The sequence below is a fragment of the Plectrocnemia conspersa genome, unplaced genomic scaffold (genome assembly GCF_051122295.1).
Source record: "Plectrocnemia conspersa isolate PC_06_02 unplaced genomic scaffold, ASM5112229v1 ptg000012l, whole genome shotgun sequence".
In the NCBI taxonomy this organism is placed as follows: Eukaryota; Metazoa; Arthropoda; class Insecta; order Trichoptera; family Polycentropodidae; genus Plectrocnemia; species Plectrocnemia conspersa.
This window is the reverse complement of record NW_028277176.1, coordinates 2,623,673-2,644,432: the sequence shown is the minus strand read 5'-3', so window position 1 is coordinate 2,644,432 and position 20,760 is coordinate 2,623,673. Positions and strand designations below refer to the sequence as shown.

The following is a 20,760-nucleotide window of genomic DNA, read 5'->3' as shown; positions in this document are numbered from 1 at the left end:
TACAAAATATTACTTTTACAAATCACATCTTAATAAATCAATACTTGCCATGTTTCATTTTCTTTTCTTAATGTTAATATATTCAGGCAATTTATTTACTTATTACGTCGCTACGATTTTTATTATGGAGCTTCTATATAAAAGCTCGTTAAAATATATAATATAATACAAATAACTTCAAAAATATTTTAAATCTTAAACATTTATATAGTAGGAAAAATATTAGTTTTCTATACTCTACTATAATTAGCAACATTGTAAAGTCACTTTATAAAAATAGATTGTGATTTAACTTGAACAGCATAATAAAAATTCAATATTTTTCTTTGTCAATATAAAATCTAATATACCTTTCTTTATATTGAGGCATATTTTTTATTAAATAGAACAATCAATAGTATTTCTAAATATAATTTAAATTATTATGAGTCTGAGATTAAATGCTCCACTATATAAAATATCGTTAAATAATAAATAAATATTTTTGTTAGCAAATTTTTAAGTAAATAATATGTATATAATTATATTTATCACTAAAATTATATAATGGCGCATTTAAAAGTATCCCTTTCTCTAATTAACAACAAACTTAGGCTACTTTAAAATGCGCTGCTAATATATTTTAGTTAACTTCAACAACAAGATATATATTATATAAATATTTTTGCTTGCCTAAAATAAATCTAATAAAAATTAGTCAAAACTGAAACTTTATAGTGGGACAAAAAATAGTATTTTCTTGTACTGTATTATGATTAATATTTTAAGGCTACTTTTAAATGCGCCACTTTTTAAAAATACCGTTAAAAAATTATATACTTTTCTTGCTTAAAATAAATCAAATAAAAAATAGTTTTACGATTAAAATTATTTAGTAGAACAAATAATATTACCTTTTACTATTGTATAAAAATCGAAATTAAAAGGCTATTTTTAAATGCGCCACTTTTAAAAAATGTCGCTTTTAAGTAACTTTTAAATCTGGATATAAATTAAATATTTATCTTTGCCAATAAGAAATAAAAAGATACCAAGACTTAATTTATATTGTAAAGCAATTCATTTTTTATAATGTGATTTTTAAATATTCTGAGGCTACTTTTAAATGCCACTTAATGAAATTATGCTTATAATATATGTTTTAAATATCCTTAAAAGCAGGATATAATTTAAAAAAATGTTAAAACATAACTTTTATAGCAGGATATAAATAAAATATATTTATCTTTGCCTAAAAGAAATCTAATAAAATATCGCGACTAAATTTTTATTGTAAAGCAATTCATAGTATTTTTTATATTATAAATTTTAAATATTGCGAGGTTACTTTTAAATGCACCACTTAATAAAATATGATTAATTAGTTATTATAAAAATAGTCCAATTTAAAAAAAGATTACTTTGCAAACGCAATTTTGTCTGATAAAAGTTACTCTATAATATGACTAAAATTATATAGTTTGGCAATTTATACTATTTCCTTCTATAATTATCAATATTGTGAGGCTACTTTAAAATGCGCCACGTTTTAAAAATACCGTTAAAATACGTTTTAAGTAACTTTTACAATAATATAGATATACACACATATATTAAATATGTTTGCTTAACTAAAATGAATTTTTTAAAACATTATATTATATAGTAGGGCAATGGATAGTATATTCTACTAGAATTATATATATTTTGAGGCTACTTTTTTTATAAAAAATATAATAAAATTATATCATTAGTTCAATTTTGTATTCAATAAAAACAGCAGGATATAAATTTAATATTATTCTTTACCTATAATAAATTTAATGAAAAATAGTAAAATCTAACGACTAAAATTATACTTACAAATGAGACACTATTCAAAAATTTCGTTTAAAAATTAGTTTTAACTAACTTCAACATCAATATTGTTACTTGCTTAAAATAAATCTAATTAAAATTAGTCAAATCATACAGCTAAAATTATATAGTTAAGCAATTATAAGTATTTCTTACTAAAATTATCGATATTGTGAAGCTACTATCAAATGCATCAATATCGTTAAAAAAATAGTTTTAACTAACTTTAACAGCAGGATATATATTATTATTTTTTCTTCAAATAAACCTAATAAAAAATAGTGTCCTCTTTATCATCTGCTTTATAAACATATCGTTTAACAGTATGATTTAACAAATTATAATTTTTTTATTAAAAAATAAATATAAAAATAATAATATATAATATAAACTACAAAAGGCCTCCAAATTACACGGTATAATAAAACATAACTTGCAGCATTATACATCACGAATTTGTGTAATCTTTCTTTCTACACACATGTTCACATAAGCATAAACTTTATAGTTTCATTACTGCTGTAAATTTACCGCTGTTACCTAACAAGTATTATCTTATATCGTGTAACATAACAAATATCAATACTATAAATATCTTCTTATTACTTGTAAATTATATAAAACATAAGCATAATCAACATAAAACTTCTGCAGCTCGAGCAAGATTTTTTATTAATATTATAATATATAATAAAAATCTGATTCTGCTGTGAAAATACAAACATAGTGCTTTGAATTATTATTTTAGTATTTAGTATTTTCCTTTATCTGAAAATGATTATTTATATGGTACTTTATCTGTTAGATATAAAATCAATTATATAAGTTATATTTATTTTAAAACATAATACAAGTATATAATAGACTGTGGACGCTAAACACAAAATCATATTATTCTTAACTTTGTAGCTTACTTCCATGCCAATGGTTCGCCTTCTGAAATTCGCCGAAGAGCCCACATTCTGCATATTAAAACTCCAAAAGTTCCTCTTTCTATATGGAAAGAGAGAGACTTGGCAACGGCGGTCTTTAATAGTAAAATTTGCAATTCGAGAACACTCTTCAAACATTCGTGTTTAAAATACCAAGTTACTATTTCGTCCTTGAGGTCAGCTTATAAATAATATATTTTTATTTATTTCAGATTTTAATGTCGCCCTCCGGCTCCGAAAAAACGGTGAGTTTTTTTAAATTAATTTTACCACTTAAATTGCTTTGAGGTCAATAAAATAGGTGTAGAGATTTGCTAGAACTGTGTCACTGCTTTATTGTGATCGACAGAGCCATGACCTTAGGTCGAATAATGATTATTGCATTATGCATTCGCTATATAAGGCTTCATTGTTTCACGGACACATACTTAAATAATTTTATATATTGTCGCGAGTATTTTAATAATATAATAATGCAAAGACACTGTCATATTCATTAAAATTTACAGTATTTCTTCAGTTTAAATTGATTTTAATAACATAAATTGCAGTTGGTACCGTTCTGCACTTATTAACAGAAGTGGCATTATGTTGCAATAAGAGAAATGTATTTATGTATAAAGCAACTCTATGTAATATAATGCAACAATCACGACAAAAAATGATATTTACTAACATATATTCCATATAAAGTTTTTATAATTATCAAAATTCCCGTAGGGATTAAAATTGCTAATAACATAGATATAATAATATGGTAAATATTATTTATGTTTATGTATTAAAATTTGTTGTTGTTGTTAAATTAGGTTAACTATTTGTTTATGCATATATAATGCTCTGTTTATTTCCTTATATCTTGAATTATTAAATAACGTATTTATATTGTATTGAAAGTTTAATGTCAAGATAAATTTTACAACTAGTCATGAAACACAGAATATCTCATTATTGTTGTAAAAATACCGCTGTAACAGAACAGGTGCTAGCTACAAGCGTTTCATCGTTTAACAATACAAAGGCAAACAATCGTGTATTTAAAGACACATCTGTTGTTTTTAATTTTAAATTATTTTCATTATACATATATATATATGTATATATACAATCAATAAATAACTATTAAACCCTATTTTTAATGATAAAAATCTATTCGACTGTTGAAATTGATTACGGCTCTTTGTGCTATTATATTATATATATTATATATAAAAAAAGTATTTCAATCCCAAACCTTATATTTTCACTTAAATGCTATTTTTTAAATATACTGGATTATGTACAAATGCCAAATTAAAAATCAAAGGTCGGCAAATATGTCTAATAATGCTGTATTAATATGTCAGTATTAGCATTGCTTTCTATGAATGGCAATAAGAGACAGGCTAGTCGCTTTATGTAAGGCATTTATTGTTAGAATACGTCCTTCCGTCACATCGCCAAACGAGTGAGCCGCCCGTTGCCGCTTCTCCTCGGTGTTACTAGGGTAGCTTCTATGTTCCAACTTTATCGAATTTAAAAACTAAATATATATTTATAGTATAAAATATAAAATAAGATAACTGAAGTTATACTATTTAAAAATACCTCGAAATTATAATTTCATAATTCATACTGTACATATTTATTCGCCACAAAAACAAGCTAATCTAATTTAAGTGTATTATTACTTTTATTATTTTTTTCATATACATATGTATATAATCGAATCATTTTGCAAAATTATTTATTAATGAAAATTAAATATTTTTTTGGTATAAAAAATCACTTAGTTTATATGTTACAAAATTCTCATTTTAATGATTAATCTATGGTTTATTTGTTTTTCTGGGCTACTTTTAAATGCGCCTTTTTATACAAATATCTTGAAATTATATGTTTAATATTTTACAAATTAAATATTAATTTATTTAGTCCGTAACGTCTGAGACTAGTAACTCTGAAGTTGCGGGTTCGAGCCCTGACAGCGGCACTCGAATTTTTATTTATAAAAAATGCGCTATTATTAAAAAAAGCCGACCCCGGCTACAGTGACATAATTTATAATTATTAATATAGATGTCACCGATTCCCAGACTGAAAAATCTGGTGGTTAATACTTACTTGTAGATATTTAATATGTCTGATTGACTTACCTAGTTGGTACAAATTTCCCGTTGTAACGCATTGGGCCTATGCCTGTCAGGATACAACGGAAGATTTAAATTAATTAAATCTGACAACTAAAATTTTATTGAAGGATAATTAATATTATCTGCTACTATTTAAGGCTACATTTAGATGTGCTACTTTATAAGAAATTCTTTGAATTATGTTTAACCAACTTTAACAGCAGAATATAAGTTAAAAAGTTTTGCTTATCTATAATAAATCTAATGAATTTAGCCATCTCTCATGACAAAAGATAATATCCCTTATTAAAAATAGCAATATATCTAGATTAATTTTAAAAACGCCACTTTATAGAAATATCTTTAAATTATATGTTTTAATTTTAATAATAGAATATTAATGAAATATTTTTGATACTAAAAAATGTAATAAAAAATAGTAAAATCTTACGAATAAAATTATATAGTAGGGGAATTAATAGTACAGTATTTCACTATAATCAACAAAATTAACCTTTTATTCTTTTTTCCTCTATTTTTATTTTTAAAAATTAAACCAATTTATATTTGTTAAAATCGTTTTTAATTTAGAAAATACTTTTTATAAAAAAAAATGCTACAATATAAATAATTTTTAAGTAATTTTTTTTTTGTATAAATACCGCTACCTAAAAGACATGGTATATTTTACAAAATCATATTTTTTAGTCTACTTATTTTTCTTCTAGCTTACAATAAAATTTGCCAAATAATAAATAACTTAATTTATAGTTAAAATTATGCGCTGATTTTATAAATTAGTTTATTGATAGCATTATAGTTTTCTATACAATCTGTAATTTTACAAGTAAATCAGGAATTATCTTATTATTTCACAGTACTATTTAATTACAGTATACTTATAATAAGTAATTGCGAAAACTTCTAAGCTATATTTTAGTAATTTTATTATATGTAATTTCTTATTTGAGAAATACGGTAAAATAACAATCTCTTGTAACATCGATTGACTGAAAAGTTAAATGGATGCCGGAAATTTTCGCAGTACCTTTTTGCGAACATAAACGCAATAATATTGTGAAGACACGTTCCTCCTACGCGAAAGCCTTATTTATGAGCAAGTAGGCGTTTTTGATAACAAATAATGACATAATTTTATTTATGTCGTAACCTTCAAATTTTTCTACAAGCATATTCTTCTTGGGTGGTAGCATCACCATTTATTGGTGTTGGACGACCTACTTACAATATATTTTAGATCTTATGTTATTTCAAGATCAATGAACAATTGCTTTTAATAAATACACCCTTACATTTTTTAGTTTATTCTCAATTAATAATTTAATGTTGATTTAATTTACTTAGTTTTCCAGACGAGGTGAAATTCTATGATTCAAAAGATCAAACGATTAATTGAACAAATGGACAGAATCTAATATTGATATTGTTTTAAATTGGCAAGTCTCGATGAAAATCAGCGATGCCATCGATTGGATGTTGTTATTTTACGTGTCGTTAATAAATCCTGTCGTTGTGAAGGTTTCAAGCCCCAAGTTCAAAGTTCACGAAACGTTTCAATAAGGGTTTAAGGCCTTCGATTAAAACTCTTGGTAACTCCAGAATTTAATAGCTTTATTATTGATAAACTTTATAGGCACGAGATGAAATATTTTTTATATTTATGGGTAAAGATCGATTATATCAGTATTTAAACTATCCAATTGATACGAAATGTTATATGATTATGCTCCTAAAACAATGGATTCTAAACATTTATTTGAATAGTTTACTCATGGCTTAAACATTTGTTATTTTTAACTATAATTCTGAAGTTTTTGTGTATAACAACGGAGGTAGTCATGTTTTTCTTCGATGTACGGTGCAAAATCTTCAGCTCAATTGTATCCTGGTATTTTGCGAACTTTATCTTTTTATCTTTATTCTATTAAAAACCATAGCTTTAGCAACTAATAGCCAACAAACAAAATAATAATAAAAAATTGATATTGCCGAAATTTCAGTAATAACTCATACTTTCAAGTTAATATCTTTAAACTTAAACTTAAACTTTCACAATAGTTGGTATTGATTTTTTTATCCCTTGTAAATCAATACAATTTATGTTTAATTTTAGCCATAAAAATATTTTTTTTTAGCAATTTATGTTTAATTTAAACTTAATTAAATTGTGAAACATTTATTTTGCTTTTTTTAATAGTCTTTAACTATTTTTTTAAACGTAGAATTGTGTCTGATTCTGTGTTCATTTTTCAATTTTTTTATTTTTAATCTTTGTTACATTATATAATTTAAATTATTAGAAAATATTTTATTGCTTAGCATTCAATATAAAAATATATTGTTGCTTAGCATTGAATAGTTAAGAATGACGACTATTTAGAAACATATTTAGTACCATAAATCAGGTTTTGAGGCCTCAGACGTGTGACTTTGCAGCTAAATAGACGCCGAAAATTTACCACATGTAATTACCGCTATCAGACGGTGGAGTTGAAATGACAGATCTTGAAAATCGGAAAATCTTCGCGGGCGTGTCGAGTTGTATTATTGTTGGCTGTGCAGCGTTCTCGTTTTCCTTCTGCGTCTTTCTTTTGTGACACATATTTTATAATTCTGGTTCAAGACAGCTTTGGTAAATTGCAGATAATCGTTTTTGGACTCACCCACAAAATGTGTGCCTGAGTAAACAGTCCAGCCACTCTGGCGATCGTTAACCGGTAATCGAAGAACAATAGTAATGTGCGCAGAGTAAAATGTATTGTTTAGCATGCGTCTTTTCCAAACAATAAGTAGTTTTTGGGTGGTACTTTAGGGTTGGTTATTAACGTCTCAGGACATATGTGATTATTTATTCCCAAGATCTCTCTTCTATTGTTGTGAAGAACTGTGTGGCCCTACTTTCGAGACGTATTTTTGTTTGTTTGAAATGGTATTTAGAATGACATCTAAATAACAATATTTTATAAATAACACAAAATACTTTTTAAAAAAATTGCTAGTTAATGGTTGAAATGCGAGTTTCTTTTTGCCCTTAAAAAAATAAAAAGAAGGATAATTAAATAGTTAATCTAACCCTAGTTTTTAAATGATACACAATAGAAAAAAATCTTAAAAAGACTAGATATTTTAATAAAGAAATTTCCTTATGCAGTGATTTAATTATTGATGAATTCTTAAGAATAAGTAAGATATCTATTGTAGAATATAATTTTGAGGCAAATTTCGTAAATAAAAAAAAATAGAAAAAAAATAAAAGCAATTTTATGTTCTTGTTTATATTTACATTAAACAATGAACACAAAACCAAATTTTTAATGAAATTACATGTAAAAATCTCGATTTCTGATATTCCAAAAATCATATATCAAGTACGTATCTGCTACTCTCAGAAACTACTTATATTTATTTAGATAACCGCACTGCTTGAAAGCGGATAAAAAAAGTCAAGTGACAGATCTCGCTCTAAATCCATCTAAACTAACCATATGGTGACACTTCTTCGCTCGCGACTCACTCGGGCAAATCCGACTGTGCGAAATTGCGAAAATATCCTTTAAGACAGACACGTAAGATAGTTTTTAATATTAAAAAACCACGTGTGGGTCCCCGCACGTGTCGTTGGCAATCAACTTGTGCAATATATAGCTAGAGCACGTGACATCAGGAGTCAGGCGGAAGCACATGGCCCGTGAGTGGGACACAGGATGGCTCTTCTGGGATCGTTTGGAGAAATAACGGGTGGTTGGAGCTGGAGATTGGCCAAAAAAGGTTAGCGACCTAGGGAGCCAGACAGAGGGTGGTGGTGAAGGAACAAAGGAGGCTAAGGTGAGAGACACGGTGCGGCCGAGTATCGATTATACACGCTGTTATTCTGTGTGTACGCAATTTCGTCTAATGCGTGCTTCCTGTTGCAAAGGCATGACATCATGACAAACGCAATAAACTGGAGCGGGCGAAGGAAAATGGCGGAAAATCGTTGAAAAGTGGGATTTTCGGGGAATCTCTTCGCGGATGCTGCGCACTTAGCGCGGACGTATTGCGACGCAAATTCTGTCAAAACGACGATTTCTTAAAATGCTACAAAATTCGTATGATTGTATCCACGCGCGGTGGTAATTGACAAGATTGTGAATTAATAGGTCGTGGGATCAAATTTTTCAGATAGTTAATTATAAAAAAACAGACATGCCACAAAATTTTATTAAAAGAAAAAATATTTATCTTCCTTAAAAAATATTTGATTTGTGTTTAGATTATTCCATATAAGTATTCAGTATTAGTATCACAAGCACTTTCAATAGAATATATTTATAAAAATAAATTAATTTCTAGTACGGATAATCCGCACCTGAAGAATCGAGATTAAACTGTATTTATATTACAATAAACATTATTAAGGTTTGAGCCAAATATATTGTATGATTAAATTTATAAAAAAAATACAGAAGCAAAATAAAAATAATGAATTATTAGAGGCTTGGTTTTATTTCATAGTTTAAATCTATGTGCTCAAATAAGCAAAAATCTGTACAGGAGTCTGATTTGGTTCCCAGATAATTTTGAATGGTCGCGAAATCGGACTCGTTGCTCCTCTAAGTAGTATTTTTGATCTTATTATTAAGACTTTATCTTCTAATCTTTATAAGTGCACAAAAATCATTTCTATTCATACAAAAGGGTAAGAAACTGTGCATCAAGAACCATAGACTAGTTGCAGGGTTGTCTGTTTCTGATATTTTTTTTGAAATAATTATCCATAGTATTTCACAAACAGTGACAAAAATTTTGCTGTAGAAATACAAGTAGACATCATATATACTAATTTAATAGAACATTCGACAAAGTTTTAAAATTTTCGGACTTCGGTAGTTCAGATTATCCAATTTAATTACTCCTAATTTATTTGCGCGTTCGTAAACATTTCGTAACATTGTCAAAAAAATATTTCAACCCTTTGAGAGTTTCTTAAGGGTCCAGCCTGAGTCATCTGCTCTTTTTATTATCCATAAAGGACATATATATGAAGGAACAAATTTTAGTTTACTTCTATATACTGATAATTTAAAATTGTTCAGATGCATTTGATCTGTTGATCTGAAACGAAATATAATTTAATTTTCCCAATCTCATTTACTCTTAAAATATTTTTACGATCTTGATAAGATAGTTCTGGCTAAAGAAACTCTTACTAAAGATCTCGAAATCATCTTTGAGAGCAAGCGGAGATTCTCTCTACCCGTAAACGAAGTCTGCAAAAAATCTTCTAATATACTCGGCTTTATTATAAATTACGCATGATTCGTTTGTTATTCATGTCTTCTATAACACTTTATTTCGCAAAATGTTTAAAACAGAATCTATAATTTAGAATCCTTGAGTAACCAAATACTTAATAATTAATATAAATATGTTTAAACGTTTATTCTACGTTTTTATGTATTTAAAAAAGAACAGTTAAAGATATTTTTTTAACATTTAGTTACTAACCACTATTTGTTTATTTTATTTAATATGTACAATGTTCCATGTTAACATTTTATTTATAGTTTAACAATGTTTATCCTATAATGGTTTGTATTTTTTTGCACATGCTTAACTTATTCGTAACTTACATATTTATTAACTTAAGCTATGCAAAACTATTCTCCTTTTTACATAAATTAAATTCAGAATATTATTTTATAAATATTCATATTTTTGTTAATTTAATTCATAAACGTACAAATTTTGTGTATTCAGAATCATAAAAGCTAACCTTCGGGTAGTATTATAAAAAAAACAGCAGGAAATAAAGTCTTATGAATATTTTATAAGAATAATATATTCCTAATATGCTAATAAAGTCCAAGTTGAAAAAGTAGGTTTGTAACATAATCCTAAAAACTTTCGCAGTTATCCATTATTTTATTTTGACAATGGCGACATAAACACTCGTAGATTTTTTTTAACGGTTTCCTTTACCGTCAAAGTAAAAAACTTTACCGATGAATATCAACATATTAAATAAATTATATAAAGCTTTGATTCTTATGGAACATATTATTTCATTTTTATTACAGTTTATAAGTAACAAGTGTTCAATATAAAATTTCGTTTAAAAGTATATTAAAAATGTAAAATGTCATTGCGTTGAAAATTCGATAATATTAATTATGTACTCAGAGAGCAAAAGTATCGTAATTCAATTACCTTATCGAATTCAATCTGAAAATTTTCCTTTAGCGTATCATAAATACAAGTTCAGAATCTTAATTTTTCCCAGAGCGGAAAATTCGATTTTTTTCACTAACCAGTACGTGAAAAAACTTCATTATCCCAGAAACTGTCGATAATTCGTAATGAATTCGTATGACTTCTCCCCTTCCGTGGTTTTGTATTACTCGGACTCAATTTCCGGCCATTGTCAAATGAAAAAATCGATTGAATCCCTTTTGTTGTCAACACACACGAAAGCATTGAATTAATTTGTGAACCATTTTTTTATCACAGATTAAAAAAATCTGTGTATGAACTTTAGGTGACGACAAACAAAATTTGTCGAGTGTTATCGCGTTTCAACAGTCGCATTTTTAGAGATTTATCGTTATTATGTTTCTTTGTTCTGTTTGGATTAATCAAAACTAATAAAGCGATGTGTGATATTATAAAAATAATGTTATATATGTATATATTATACATATATTCATATCAAATCAGATTAATAACATATATACTTATTCATAATCTAAAGGAAGTTGTTAATTAACCACATTATTTTTTTAGAGCTAACAACTAAAAATAAAAACATAGTTTTGATTGAGTAAATTATCTTAAGAAAAATTGTATTTTATTGTACACCACGGTTTTCATTTGGCTACTGTCAAATCATTGTCTAATAATAACGATTAGCATTTAACCCGTTAAATTACTATTTGATCGAATTGTAAATATAAAAAAAAATATATTACAGTTATGGATATAAAGTGTAATCTAAATATTTTAATGCACTTTGAATTTAACTACTAATATATTCTAATCTATACTTTACTTTTATATGAATATTTAATCTTAAGTAACATCTCAGTTAAATATTTATATTTTCTTATACGCTTTTCTCGGTAATCTAACTGTGATTAAATCAAATGAAAGGGTGGTATCAAATATTTGTCTTCAGCTCACACTTATTAAGATTACGTTATCTAATCTTAATTTAGTCATTTGCTTTTGTTCTCATGTACATATGTATGCATCGTGTATTTGTTAATCAACATTTAACCAGGAAGTCGTTGAACCGAGCCCTGTTTGTATAATAATGCACCGAGTTGCATGATGAGCTATAAAACTGTACAAGAACACTGACATGAACTGTCTATCTAGATTTCTCACAAAATAATTTTATCAGGGCATGTCAACTGTGAAGAATTATGGTCCTTTGTCTCAAACATTGTTTTTGTATTCACTAAATTATTATTATTTAATAGCAATCGAGTTTGGTCAGCGTATTTGGTACACCAGATGGTGAACTTCGACAAAATTACATACATATATTATTCATTGAACTAACTTTCCAATATTGTGGAAGGGTAGAGTTATGTGAATCTCTGAAACATATTATATGCATTACGGTTATATTACTATTTGCCCAAAGGGCTAATAATGTCAAAATATATATTTATGCATACATTAATAATATATGTAAATTTACGGACCAAACATATGGTACCAATGATTTTTTAATATTCGGAGAAAATATTGAACAAATATGAAACACATATGAAATTTACAAATATTTTTTTAACTGGTATATTTAATTGTATGACTATATTTTATTTCCAACATTAGGAATAATATCTAATGAATCTTTTAAGACTAGTAAATTTTAGATATTTAATTCGCTTTAGTAAGGTTTTGGATTGAGCAGCAAATGGATGTTTAGAAAAATGCGTAGTTGATTTATATTTCTACTATTAAAATTATAATTTATCTGACGGATGTTAGTGAAATTATATGCTTCTCTAAACTGTCATTTGACAGGCGTAAAATACCAAAGTATAAACTGACAATTTTGTAAACGCCACTTATTGAATCATTATAAAAAAATATAATTGTAGAGCAATTGTTTGATAATTTTTTTCTGGCCTAGTTAGTGAAATTATATTTTGTACTAGTGAAAATATAACATTCACTATATCGGTTGCGAAACTTTCATTGGCTTTTTAAACCTACATCTAACCGAAACGAATTAACCTGATGAAAGTTCTAAGACTAACTATAGTTTTTGCAATTTCATTAGGTTAGGTTTGGGTTTAAACAACTCATAGATGTTTCGCAACTAATACAGTGAATGTGTATTTTTCAATATAGGTACATTTTCACTAGTATAAATATAATTTCAGTAATTAGGTAAATTAAAATATATCAAACAATTAAAAAATCAATGTCAAATTGAGTTTTATTGACATTTTGTCAAAAAGACATTTTAGAGCAGCATATAATTTCACTAGCAAATATACATACACAAATTATGTCTTCAAGTAAAAATTCTTAAATGATTTCACTGAAACAATTATTGGAATTATATTTTTAGTAGTGAAAATATAACTTCACTAAAAATATATACAGTCACTGTAATGCTTGCACTACACTCTTTGGAAGTTGTCCGAACCGAAGTTCAACTGAAGTCGGCCGAGGTCACCGACTTCCAAGTAGCGCACACACTGCCACAAATTTCATATGCCGTCTTGACGGCGGCTGCTGTCTCGTACAGCTGTCATATTTGCGCGCGATCGAAAAATGTGCCAAATAATCGCAATTTTTAAATTGTCATATTATTCAAATTACGCTACTGATAATTATAAAAGTTTGTGTGGGCACTCACCAATTCAATATCAGTGAAAACTTTTCGGTCGTAAATATTCAATTTACGCAAAATCTTTGTCGGATTTTGCAAAATGCCATAAGGCATAAAAATGATACTTCAGAATACGAACCCCACGTCTGTGACTATCCTAGAATTTGTCACCATCGATTCTAAATAATAATTCGTTATGGTGTGACATTTATATAAACCGATCTAAGAAAATACATAAGGATATTCGAAACGATTTTTTTTAACAAAATCAAGTACCACTAATTATTTTATTTTAAATGAAAAAAAAATATAATAACGATATCTGTTAAAAGAATATACTATCAAAAATATAATTAATCCCTTGTGGTGCCCTAAAATACTCAAAGATATCAGTAAGAGTCTGTTGAAGTCCCCGATAAGCATGTGGTATTATAACTTGACCACGTGACCACGATGCAGCGCTCGACGTGGGTGTTGACCATAGGACGCCTACGCGCATACTGAAATTGAACCGAGCTACTCGTTTTATTTCAGTTTGCGAAACACCATATCAATATCTTTCTCAATCTCGTCAATTAACACGCGAGTTAGCGAAAGGGGAAATATCTCACCGCTCGCGCTCGAAAGAGCAGCTCCAACTTCGGTTCCTTTGACTTCGGTCCGTTTGCCGACAATGTTTGGAAGCGGTCGAAGCTGGCTAAGTCGATTGAATTACCCCCACTTTACCTCCCGTTCTCAGTAACCTCGGACAACTTCCGAGAGATTTTAGAGCGGGCAGAACCGAACTCGACCGAAGTAACCCACTATATTCTCCGTCCTTGGCCAACCTTGGCCAGCTTCCAGAGAGTGCAATGCAAGCATAACATGTACACGATTACCACCAAAATTTTAATGAGTTTTTCATTAATTATTTTTGAACAGTTGACTTTGACAAAAAAATGAAATATCTTAACTTCATTATAAAAATTGTACAAAAAATTGTAAAGAAAGAAAAAATGATATATAACATTTTTATTGTAGAAATACACTCTTGTTATATACAAAAGTCTACCTAATTCTTATTAAAAGCATAAAAACATTATCGAAACATTAATATTGCTAGTTCATAAAAGTATTTAATTGAATAATATTCTATACAGGTAACGATATTTTTTAAAAATCTAACTTTTTTATGGCTTATGTATAGTAAATACTATCTATAAAGTTTTGGTAGTTTTTTCAATACAGGACAATTATAGAGTCAAAGTTTAAAACGATCAAATCCTGACGATCGTATTTTACAGATCTATATTTACAAGAATAAAAGCTAATTAATTATATTTCTATATAATTATTCAAGCATTACCGCTTTCCTTATGTTCTGAATTGATAAATTTTCATCCAGTAGTAAACAATAAAATTAATAAGAGAAAATCTTTACTGTAATTTAACCCCACGCATTTTATCCAGGGTTAACATCTCGCTTTCGAGCGGTCGAAAATTTTTTTAATAAACTTCACATTTTCCATAAATCTTAATTAATCAGAAACTCCTGCTTAATCTTAATTAAAATCTTTAACTTGAACTTTATAATATAAGTAATATTACTCCAAAATTTTCAATATGTTTACTATCCCTTCTTTGTAATATTTATAATATACAAACCTTGTTCCCAACAAATCAGTCATTATGAAATCATCATACCTAGAACAAAAGCAGAATTCCATGATTGTACTTCTCCAAGTCTTTAATGCCTTCTCTGCAATATTTTCTCGAATGAAAAAACTACTCCATTTCATCTTAATCGAGATCGTCCATCTGTGAAATCTCACAACAGCCGTCCGAGCGAGTGCACTTCCTCATTTATAAAAAAATATTAACCATTCACAGTCCAGCGAATTTCTGAGAATTTTCTTATAAATCTCGCGAGATCAATATTCAAACTCAAACTCAGAAATGAATGTGTGATTATATAGTGTATTAAAACTATAATAAAAAATTGATTTAGTTTCAGTATTATCTTTAAGCTCAACTTTTCTCAATTCACGTTAATGCGAAACACATGATCTTACTGCGACTATAGCGTAACATTGTAACTTTTAAAAGTTATAACAGCAATAGTGCAACGTTTGATATAACATCGTCGAGAATATAAATTGCATATTATGCCGTATTACTATGCATTTGATGTCGTAACGAAGTATTCCTCGATGCTTGTCTATGGAAATTCCTTTCGCGCGTACTTTTTATGATGCATTATTATATAATAGACTGTATGATTCTTCATCTTGGCAAAATAATACTTTGAACATATAAACGTTATTACATGGACTATAATAAGAAAAATATTTACAACCGTAGCAATTTTTATATCAAAAGCGTAATTATTCTTTGAAAGATCATAATTATTACATACGGATTTTGAGACCGAATGAGTGTGAATTTGCAGTCAAATAGACGCCAGAAAAGCTGTTAACAGCTTATTTTATAGGCATGTGTCTCTGCTGCTGTTACTTTGTGACGTTTCTCACCGCTCTGGTTTGAAACAGCTCTGGCAAATCGCAGATGAGGATGTTTGCGGGCCAATTGCATCGCTTCTTAGACACTCCCACGAACTATATTTAAGTCTTGTAATAGAAACGGTCCAGATGGCCAGTCCAGCGATCGGTAACCGAATGGTACAAGAACAATAGTATTATACGCAGTTTAGAACGTATTCTATAGCGCGCATCCTTATAAACAAATAGTAGTTTTACAACATTATAAGTAATTGTTTAGTCATGAGATCTCTTTCCCATTGGGTAAAAAGTAATCTGTGTGTCCTTACTTTCGAGACGTGAATTAGGTTTTTCGAAATGCTTGCCAAAATAACAATTGTGAAGTAGTTAAAAATGTGTCATACACATGCAATTAAAATGATTTTTGAGTACGTTGTCAAAGCAAAACTGTAACTTGAAAAATATTTTTTTTTAAAAGCTTTATAGTATTCAAATATTAAAGTTTAATGAACCTGTTATCAAAAAATTGGGATTTACCAGTCCTAGTAGCCTATATCCGTTTAAAAATCAATGGTGAATACATTTTTTGTGCCCCAACACCTTTCTTTTATATAGAATTGCACATTGATTAATTTAATGTCAGCTATGAGGAGCTGGTCCGGTTCGTATCTATTAATTTTAAGATTTTATGATCTTTTTTTCTTCCTTGCAATTTTTAAAAAAATATATCTATTTTTTTTGTAAGCATTGTGCATTTTTTAATTTAATTTAAATAAATAAAAATATTTTAGCTCGCGTTTTCTATGTTTATCTAAAGATTGTTTCTATTTATACCTAAATTATTCGAAAACTTTTAATATAACTAATATTTATGAACTGCTTAAATATTGCTGTATTTAATAAAAACAAATAGTTTGTATTATATATCGATCTCCTATTAGTGTTTTTTCGAGAAAATAAAAATATTAAAATGAAAAATCATTATTTCACATTAATCGACAAATTTTTAAATATTCGGAAAATTCTTATAAAATATTTTTTTGCTAAAAAATTAATTTGTACGTATTCATTCAATTTTGAGGACTAGTAGTGGTTTTAATCTGCCAACTGCAAGTAGTACGAAAAGGGACAGATATTTTGGATTAACATTTTACAATAGTTTTATGACCGACTCTAGGAATTGCGAAAGTATTTCATTTCGATTTCTTTGACCGTTTGGCAGTAAAAAAAGAATGCAAAAGAGTAATAATGACTTAAGAATGATTAAATTAGTAAGTCTAAGACAAATATTCTTTTACCGGATAAATGAAAAAAAAGGCAATGATTTAAATTAATGCTAAATTTAAACGGTCTTACTGAATTTATTTATGGTTTAATCATACACCGTATTTAGAATACTACTTCGCTTTTTCAGTTTTAGACGTAACGACTTAATTATCTGTTGATGGTATTTAAAATATTTTTAATGCTAATTAGTGATCTATATGGTGCTTTAAAAATAACCTAGCTATACGTTTGGAACTAAAAAATGATTCAATACATTTTTATTTATAGTTAAAACTATTAACACGTATTAAAAAATGTCGAAGGTCTCAATAGACTGCAATCAAAATTTATTTCATTAAATTAATAGTTTCATTCGAGTCAAAATATGTATATTATTAAATAAGGATGACGGGGGCATAGTGAGGTAAATCTGTATTTATGTCAACATTCTTAGCTTTGCTTGTTTATAATTCTTATTATATTTTTGGTGAAAAATCGTGTACCATTTCCTGGGACGACTGTATTTCGAGAATGTCTTTCCTCCGCATTGCGCACGAGACAAAAGGACGACGCTGAAAGAACAACATCTCTCGAAATACATCACGGTCTCGTGTCTAGTTATGAAAATAAATTAAACTCACATATACCTACGTATAAAAATATGTACGTGTCCTGTAAAATATTTCATTATTTTTAGATTCCATTCAAGCGAGCCTATTCTCTGGATAACTATTACGTAATCGTAAATATATCAGTTAAAAATCAGCAAAGAGTAACGTAAAACGTAATAGTTAATAATTATAATTCGTATTATTTCCTGATTATTTAATAATTATAAATGACCTCAAAATATCAATTAACTGTAATTTTAATTAATTTGTATAAATATATGTATGGCTAACTCAATCCATATTTTAAAGTGAAGGGCACGTAAATAGTGTAACTAAAAATCTAAGTCAATTTTATTTTCAATTTTAGTTCTTCTTAGTAACAAAAACGTATTATATAATAATATTGATTTTTATATTATTTTAGTTCCGATCCAATCATCATATATTAGGTTTTTAGATTTTCTTAATCTCACAGATATATAGTGATTAATATTTTAAATAAAAATGAGCTATGTCGTGTATAGTAACATTATTGATTCTAAGTTGAAATAGTAATTATATGTATATATATATATTATACTTATATTTATTATCTTTTTTAATTAATAAAATACCATTATGTACCTACGTATTTTCATAATTCGAACACGTAGAATTTTGATATTATCAAAAATCAACCGTATCGTGTATCACAACAGTTGTCCAAAGTTTCACTTTACTCCTACCTCGTTCGTCCTACCTGTTTACACCTTCACAAAAGTTTTTTTTGCACTTAACATCTCGTTGGACAAATGAGTCTGTTTACAATGGCCAACTTGATCCTTTTGAGACACAAGACACCGTCTAAAATAAACCATAAATATCAGTTCAGCAGACATGAAAAAATCATATCTTATATACACAAAAATAAAGATAACAACGCACAAATGTTAGGTAAATTAAATCCGAAAGTAAAGTGCAATGAAATTTTAATGGCTGTTTACTTGAGAAGGGCAAATTAAATAGATAAGGAGTGGCTTTGTTTAGGGACACACAATGGGAAAGCAGTTAAGTCCATAAAGAATTTTAAGGATTATTATCTTTGTTTTTAGACGGTTATCGCGGCGAGTTAAATAAAGAAACGGCATGTGTTAATGACTCGGTTCTTCTAGGGTCCTAATTATGAATGCAAATGAACCGAAGGATGCGAAATTGCTATGGTATCACTGATGAATGGATAATTATCTTAAAATAGAAAAAAAATGTGGTATGTCAACCACGATAGGTTTTTATTATCGCATTAGATATACTAAATTTTAAAGTTTAGAATCATAATTAAATTATTAAATACAAAATTTTGTGGTATAATATATAAAACATTTATATATTTAAGCTGCCATTTAAGATTTATCTAATAAATTAATTTAATTTAAAAGAAAGAATCAACAAATCTACCATATATTTTATACAGTATTATATGAATTTAAAAGTTGCATTAACGCATATATATATATATATATATATATATATATATATATATATATATATATATATATATATATATATATATATATATATATATATATATATATATATATATATATATATATATATATATATATATATATATATATATATATATATATATATATATATATATATATATATATATATATATATATTTATTATTCAGCATATTATCACATGTACAGTATTTGTTTTAGTTGGTAATTTATTTATCAAAAGCTGCTAACAGAATATCATATTAATTTAAAAACAATAAATATATTTTTTTATATAAAATAAATCAAATATTATACATCCATTATATAGTACAAAGTGCATCTTAAAGTAGCTTTAAAATACATATTTTTATTCAACATATAATAGATAGATACAATTTTGTTACTTTAATGTTACTTTATTTTCTACATAATTTATGAACGCAGTATATATTTTTACAATTATTTCAAAGGGATTCTGTTTATTATATCGAGATAATCTAAATAAATTACTTGGATTAATCAAATTAATTTCTGCTTTAAATTCAGCTTAAATCAGATAACACTGTTTCAAATTGCCTACATAAAAAGTATACCTTTATATAATGTAAAATAATTATCAAAAACAATATTTCGAATATATTTATAATATTTTGACTTAAATTGCTAATTTATTTATATTTTATTAAAGACAGAATATTTGTTAAAAAACACATAGTAAAACTTGTATTATCAAAAAAAAAACGAATATACAAATATACTACGTTCATTTAAATATATATTTTTCCATACAATATTTTTCATGAAAATCGCATTACATTGTACAGTTAACCCCCCAATAGCGAAGTTTCCTATAGCGTAGTATTCCTACAACGAAGTCCCAACGCGACTTTTTACATTACGCTCATAATATTTCTTAAAATCTAGTTTTTTACCCGTTGATATACTATTAACAGAGTAGCACAATGTAACCCAAATTTTTTTATTTTTTAAACTTCTAGAAAATATTATTTATTTGTAAATTAAAAATAAAATAATCTAATCCTAAAAACTTATAACCGTTTTAAATCTCTCTTATCAATTATGAAACATAAGAATAATATTAATAATAATCTTTGATATTCTGTTTCTTGAGTGATTTAAATTACACTGAGTATTTTATACACATTTCCATGATTTTAGCGAGAATCAAAAG

The 20,760-nt window shown here is 27.1% G+C and overlaps 1 protein-coding gene across 1 annotated transcript in view; it reads left to right on the top strand.

Moving 5' to 3' along the window:
• Positions 1-20,760, top strand: part of LOC148227967 (uncharacterized) — a 78,065-nt gene that overhangs the window by 29,338 nt on the left and 27,967 nt on the right. Inside the window, exon 2 of the mRNA XM_088200103.1 lies at positions 2,981-3,013. The gene's annotated coding sequence lies outside the window, so the exon portion shown is untranslated. The remainder of the gene's footprint in view (positions 1-2,980; positions 3,014-20,760) is intronic.